The 6,019-nt window shown below is 37.8% G+C and overlaps 1 protein-coding gene and 1 non-coding gene across 2 annotated transcripts in view; one reads left to right on the forward strand and one right to left on the reverse strand.

The window, feature by feature from the left end:
• The window catches only part of LNX1 (ligand of numb-protein X 1), a 90,539-nt gene that overhangs the window by 7,701 nt on the left and 76,819 nt on the right, over positions 1 to 6,019 (forward strand). The gene's annotated exons all lie outside the window — the stretch shown is intronic.
• Positions 1,896 to 2,014, reverse strand: LOC111741373. The gene has a single exon (XR_002780982.1). It is a non-coding gene; the product is annotated as a 5S ribosomal RNA (ribosomal RNA).

Below are 6,019 nucleotides of genomic sequence, written 5' to 3' on the forward strand. Positions count from 1 at the left end.
CTGTCATATGTTTGTGCTAGAAGATAGCTTTGTTTATAAATTATGCATCTTGATTTCAGTATTTAAAATGTAATGAGTTAAAAAATTTCTTTGGTTTATGGCACAGTTAGGAATACAAACTCGTCAGGCTGAGAGTCTACCTAGTATGGAGAACTTAGCTTTAATTCTAGTTGAAAACCGCCATGTGACTGAAATGGATCCACACACTCCCTTCCACTGGGTCCAGGGGAGTTCACAGTCCAAGCTCTATGGGGAAGTCCATATTTCGATTTCTCCACCTACAAAATGGGAATTTATTTCAATCGGCTCCCTGAATACAAAGCTTTTACATAAATAATCACATTTAGACTGTTTCCATTGTCCCTCTAGAAAAGAGCATGTGGTAGAGAGCCAAGGTCTCAGTTCACAGCCTGTCCGTGAGACCATGCTAATAATAACTGTGCACTTGAGTCAGGGATGCAGGCAAGCAGCAAGCATCTCATCTGTAAATAAATGCTGCCTGTTTTCTCCAGAATTTGTGTCATTTATAAACATTGTTATCTAATTACTTCAGATCCTGCATTGAATGTAAATCCTTAAGTAAAATATTTAGGACCAACTGTGGGTATGCATGACTGGCAGGTCCAGCAACTGCTTGGACAATTGTTTCTGACTTCTGACTAGAGAGCTTTTCTATGGGAGTAAATCTGAGTATGTGAGCGAATTTTTTGGAATCTTCTGGCTAATTCCATGGACTTCTGCCCTCTTAGATGCTTGCAGACTGCCATAACATGGGTCTACTGCAAAGAATTCCCACGAGGGTGATGGGCCTGCTGAGCAGAACAGCAACCTTCCACACCAAAGGACATTCTCAGTAGACATAGCCAGGGCACCGCAGAGGATCAATTCAATGTGTCTCTCTTGACCCAGACCATCAGACAGTGTGTGGAGGTGAAGCTTTCACTCTTGATCCTGAGTGGGAGTTAATCTTAGGCTCAAGATTACATCTTTGTGGTGTAATATCATCATCTGCGTATGTAATATTTATCAAGGATCCATGATAGGCCAGGCCCTAAATCAAAGAAAAATCTATACAAGCCGTGATTTCTGCCTCTGGTGAAATTACTTTCTAAAGATAAAAGAGAGAAATTGAAAACACACACACATTGAACTATTTCATAGGATAAGTCACTTTGTCCTTAACACAGTTTCTCTCTTGTGGAAGATAATAAAAATGGGAGATAATAAAGTTGACCCTTCTTAAGTATTTACCAGCATGAATAAAGAGATTATTGTTCAATGTTTTGAAATCAGCCCCGAATGAAAATGCAATGTAGTTGGCACGCCTGCCTGAAGACTCTCTGGGGTTATTTTCTTGATTAACTTTGTACCCAGTATCCTGAGAACCTCTGTTGACCTTTACTTCTATCAGAGGTCCTTTGCTATAGTGTGATTAGTACGACACAGGCTCAGCTAGCTGTCTACAGTGCAGGGAAGATTTTACTGCCGAAGTAAAGGTCTACGGGAGTGTTCCCCTAGGAAAGGTGGGTAGGTTACAAGTCTTGTTGGTCATTGCAGTCTGGCTCAACATCTCCACTATAACTTTGACTTATTTCCTTCATGTGACTTTCCAACCCGGAACCCAACTTTTTCCTGGCCCTAGCTAGGTGAGAGCCACTCTTTTAGCTCTTCTGTGCATGGAAGAAATGAGGCAATTTTTCTGCATTACTTTTTGAAAGAACCATTGAATTTCCATCAGATCGTGCTCCAAGCAGTTTTTAAAGAAACAACATTCTCCTGGCACTCATTCCCAGAAATCTTTCTTACCTTTTTCCTTTCTTCGTGGTCATTTATTATCCATCTGTATAAATGCTTACCCCTTGCCATGGTTCTTGTAAAGTTTTTTTTTTTTTTAACACCTACAGCACCTGGTATTCCTAGGTGGTCTCCCATCCAAGTACTAACCAGGCCCAACCCTGCTTAGCTTCCAAGATCAGACGGGATCGGGCACGTTCCGGGTGGCATGGCTGTAGACAGGTTTGAAGTCCTGTTTTGCTAACTTGTCTCTAATTAAGAAAGTTGGTCCAAAAAATTGACTCTTTAATAATCAGTAGATCTCCTTTCAAGGAGTTCAATGTTTAATGAAAAGAGACGAGAAAACAGGAAGTAATAGGTGACATCTGAGATGACATTTAAAGGATAAATAGCACTTGGGTAGGGCCAAGGGTTACGGGTAGGACTGTTTACTGTTAAGAAAGCTATAGAGAAATCCATAACCATTTGAAAGTGAGATTTTATTCCCAAGGGATTATATTAGTTAGGATTACATCTGATGGAAGGTAATAGAAAATTCAGGTTATGTTGGTTTAACTATGTAAAAGTTTTCTTTTTCTCATTTAATACAGTCTGGGGGTAGGAAGTCTATGACTAGTGTGAAGTTGCCATGATGCCATTAGGAACTCAGGCTCCTTCTGCTTCTAATATTGGCTTTTATTCTCAAATTTGTCACCTCATGGTCTCAAAATGGCTGCTCAGACACCAGCATTACATCACATCCAAGTTCCAGGCAGAAAGAATCAGGTAGGAAGAACAAGGAAGGAATGGCAAAATACAACATACGAACTGAGACTCTATCTCTTAAAGAGCTTTCCGAAATGCCTGACTCAGTAATTTTTGCTTGTACCTCATTGGCCAGTATTGTATTACATGGCTACCCATCTGTGAGAGAGGCTAAATGCATTACCACCATGAACAAAACATGGGTTCTGTTAAAAGGGAGAGAAGATTAGATATTGGAGGCAACCAGCAGTTTTTACAATAGTGACATAAGCAACAACAAAAGATAATACCTTCATTTTTATATTACATTCATATCCATGAATAAAATTTATCCTCTTGAAATGCAAAGAGGAGAAAGGAGAAGCATTCTTTTTTTAGAGTGTTGGAGAAGCAATCTGATATGTCCAAGATTATCAGAAATACAATCCAGTACACTCTGAAGCCCAGAGCCTTCATTATACATCATGCCGCTTATGAGTTGTGATCTATACAGCTGAGCATGTCCTGCGACTCTGAAACTCCATATTCAGAAAAGACTGTAACATATTATATCTCTAGTAGTGCAGGAGGAAAGAAAGGACAAGAAGAGAATAATAAAGCCTCTTAGAGACAGGTGCTAAGCTGCCAGCTAGACTTGTTCACTATTATTAGTAATTATTAATAACAATATTTATACAATAGCTAACACTCATTGAGCCCTTTGTTCTTTATAGGCATTATCTCATTCCACCTCATGACAACACTATGAATCAAGCCTCATTATTATTGTCTTTCTTTTACAGAGAAGGATATGGAAGTTCTGAGAAGTTAAACAGCATGCTCAGTGTCACACAGCTAGTATGTGGCAGAGCTCAGGTTCGAACTCAAGCCTGGAGCATCTACATACAAAATCTAACTTCCTTTTTACTGTTCTCTACCAGCTCTAACTCATTCTTGCATACCTGATGTAAAGGGAATAGAATTTAAATTAGGACCTCAACAAAATTAATTAATACATGTCATGTTTTATCAAGGTTGTTTATCTTGGATCTAAACTGTAGAAAGCAAGTGCGCACGTTCTAAGAGTCTACTATCTTTAGATACTTTTAGACCTGCCTCAGGTAAATGCAGATCTCTGATCCTAAATTCCTACTTACTACATGGTTTATTGCAGTTGACCTTATCCCACAGATTTTTCTTTCTTCTTTTTTTTAAGTTTGTAATAGAACCTGTAATTTTATTTTGCTTGTATTATGTTGTTTTATGACCATATATACATGTTTATATATATTTATATATAATATATGTGTGTCTGTGTGCATGTGTACACAGACACAGAAGAGGAACTTATATTTCACTTGTGAATATAATATTATTGCTGTAGCGTATCATATATCATAAAGTTGATATGTTTGTATCAGAGGCTACCTCTTTATATGCCTGAAATCTATGAGAATTTAAGATCTTATGTTAAATACTTGTTTAAATACATTTTTTGAACACTTTCTTATGAAATATTTCAAAAACACAGAACAGTTCAAATAAATTTACAGTGAATACCCATATGTCCATAACCTAGATTGTCCATTAACATTTTGCTATACTTAATTTATTTATAATTACCCATCTCTCTATTTTTTCCCTCAATTCTCTTAATTTTTTTATAATGTTTTTTCATTTGTAGTTGGCACACAATGTTATATTAGTTTCAGGTATACAACATAGTGATTAGACATCTATATAACTCACAAAGTGATCACCCCAATAAATCTAGTGCCCCCTAATACTATATACAGTTATTAAAATATTATTGGCTATATTTCTTATGCTATACTTTCTATCTCCATGACTATTAGTAACTACCAGTTTGTATTTCTTAATTTCCTTCCCCTTTTTCACCAGCTCCCTCAACCTCCCTCCCATCTGGTAACCCTCAAAATGTTCTCTGTATATATGAGTTTTTTCTGTTTGTTTGTTTGTTTGTTTGTTTTGTTCTTTAGATTCCACATATACATGCAATCATATGGGATTTGTCTTCCTCTATCTGACTTACTCCACTCAGCACAATACCCTCTAGGTCATCATGCAATATCTTTTCCCATCCCTTTACTTTTAGTCTGTGAGTGTCTTTTACTCTGAAGTGAGTCTCTTGTGGGCAGCATATGTAAGAGTCTTGTTTTTTCATCCATTCAGCCACCCTCTCTATTAATGGAGCACTTAATTCCTTTTCATTTGAAGTACTTTTTAATAGATATGTAGTTATTGCCATTTTTTATTCATATTTTTGCTACATAATTTTTCCTCTTAAAGACGTCCCTCAACATTTCTTGTAATGCTGGCTTGGTGTTGATAAATTTCTTTAGTTTATTTTTGTCTTGGAAGCCCTTTATCACAACTCTAAATGATAGCTTTGCTGGATAAAGTAATCTTGGTTGTAGATCTTGGATTTTCATCACGTTGAATATTTTGTGCCAAGCCCTTCTGTCTTGCAAAGTTTCTTTTGAGAAATCAGCTGCCAGTCTTACGGGTGCTCCCTTGTAGATAACTAACTGCTTTTGTCTTGCTGCTTTTAAGGTTCTCTCTTTGCATTTAACCTTTGGCATTTTAATTATGATGTGTCTTGGTGTGGGCCTCTTTGGGTTCCTGGTTTTGGGGACTCTCTCAGCCTCCTGGGGTTTTATGTCTATTTCCTTCACCAGGTTAGGGAAGTTTTCCATCATTATTTCTTCAAATAGATTTTCAACTTTTTGATCTCCTCCATCTGGTACCTCTATGATGCTAACGTTGTTATATTTCATGTTATTCCTTAGGCTCTTTATACAATCTTCATTATTTTGGATTTTTTTTTTCTTGTTGTCATTTTGATTGGATATCCTTCGTTATCCCATCCTCTATATCAATGATTCAATCCTCCACTTCCTCCATTCTGTTGATTCCCTCTAATATGCTCTTCATCTCAGATATTGTATTCCTCATTTAAGACTGGTTCCCTTTTATAATTTCCATCTCCGTTTTTATGTTTATCTCTTTGTTAAAGTTCTCACTGAGTTCATCTACTCTTTCCCTAAGTTCCTTACACATCTTTACAACCAGTGTTTTGAACTCTGCATCTGGTATATTGCTCGTCTCCATTTTGATGAATTCTTTTTCTGAAGCTTTGTTCTATTCTTTCGAGTGAGACATGTTTCCTTGTCTCTTCATTTTGGCTACCTCCCTGTGTCTGTTTCTACATGTTAGGTAAGGTCCTAAGACTCTCAGTCTTAGCAGAGAGACGTTATATAGTAGGTGTGCTGTGGGGCCCCTTGGCACAGATCTGAGAGGGGTCCAGCTGCAGGCCAAGTTCAGCCACAGCCTGTGCCCCTCTGGGGCCACCTGGTAAGAGTCACCAAGCAATCCACATATGGCTGCCACCCATACTGAGCTTATAGGTGCATCAAGGGATCAAGCTGAAACCGAGACTAGCTGCCATTAGTGCAGGGTTTGGGGCTACTCAGCAAGAGGT

Source organism: Pteropus vampyrus, unplaced genomic scaffold (genome assembly GCF_000151845.1).
Source record: "Pteropus vampyrus isolate Shadow unplaced genomic scaffold, Pvam_2.0 Scaffold77, whole genome shotgun sequence".
Classification (NCBI taxonomy): domain Eukaryota; kingdom Metazoa; phylum Chordata; class Mammalia; order Chiroptera; family Pteropodidae; genus Pteropus; species Pteropus vampyrus.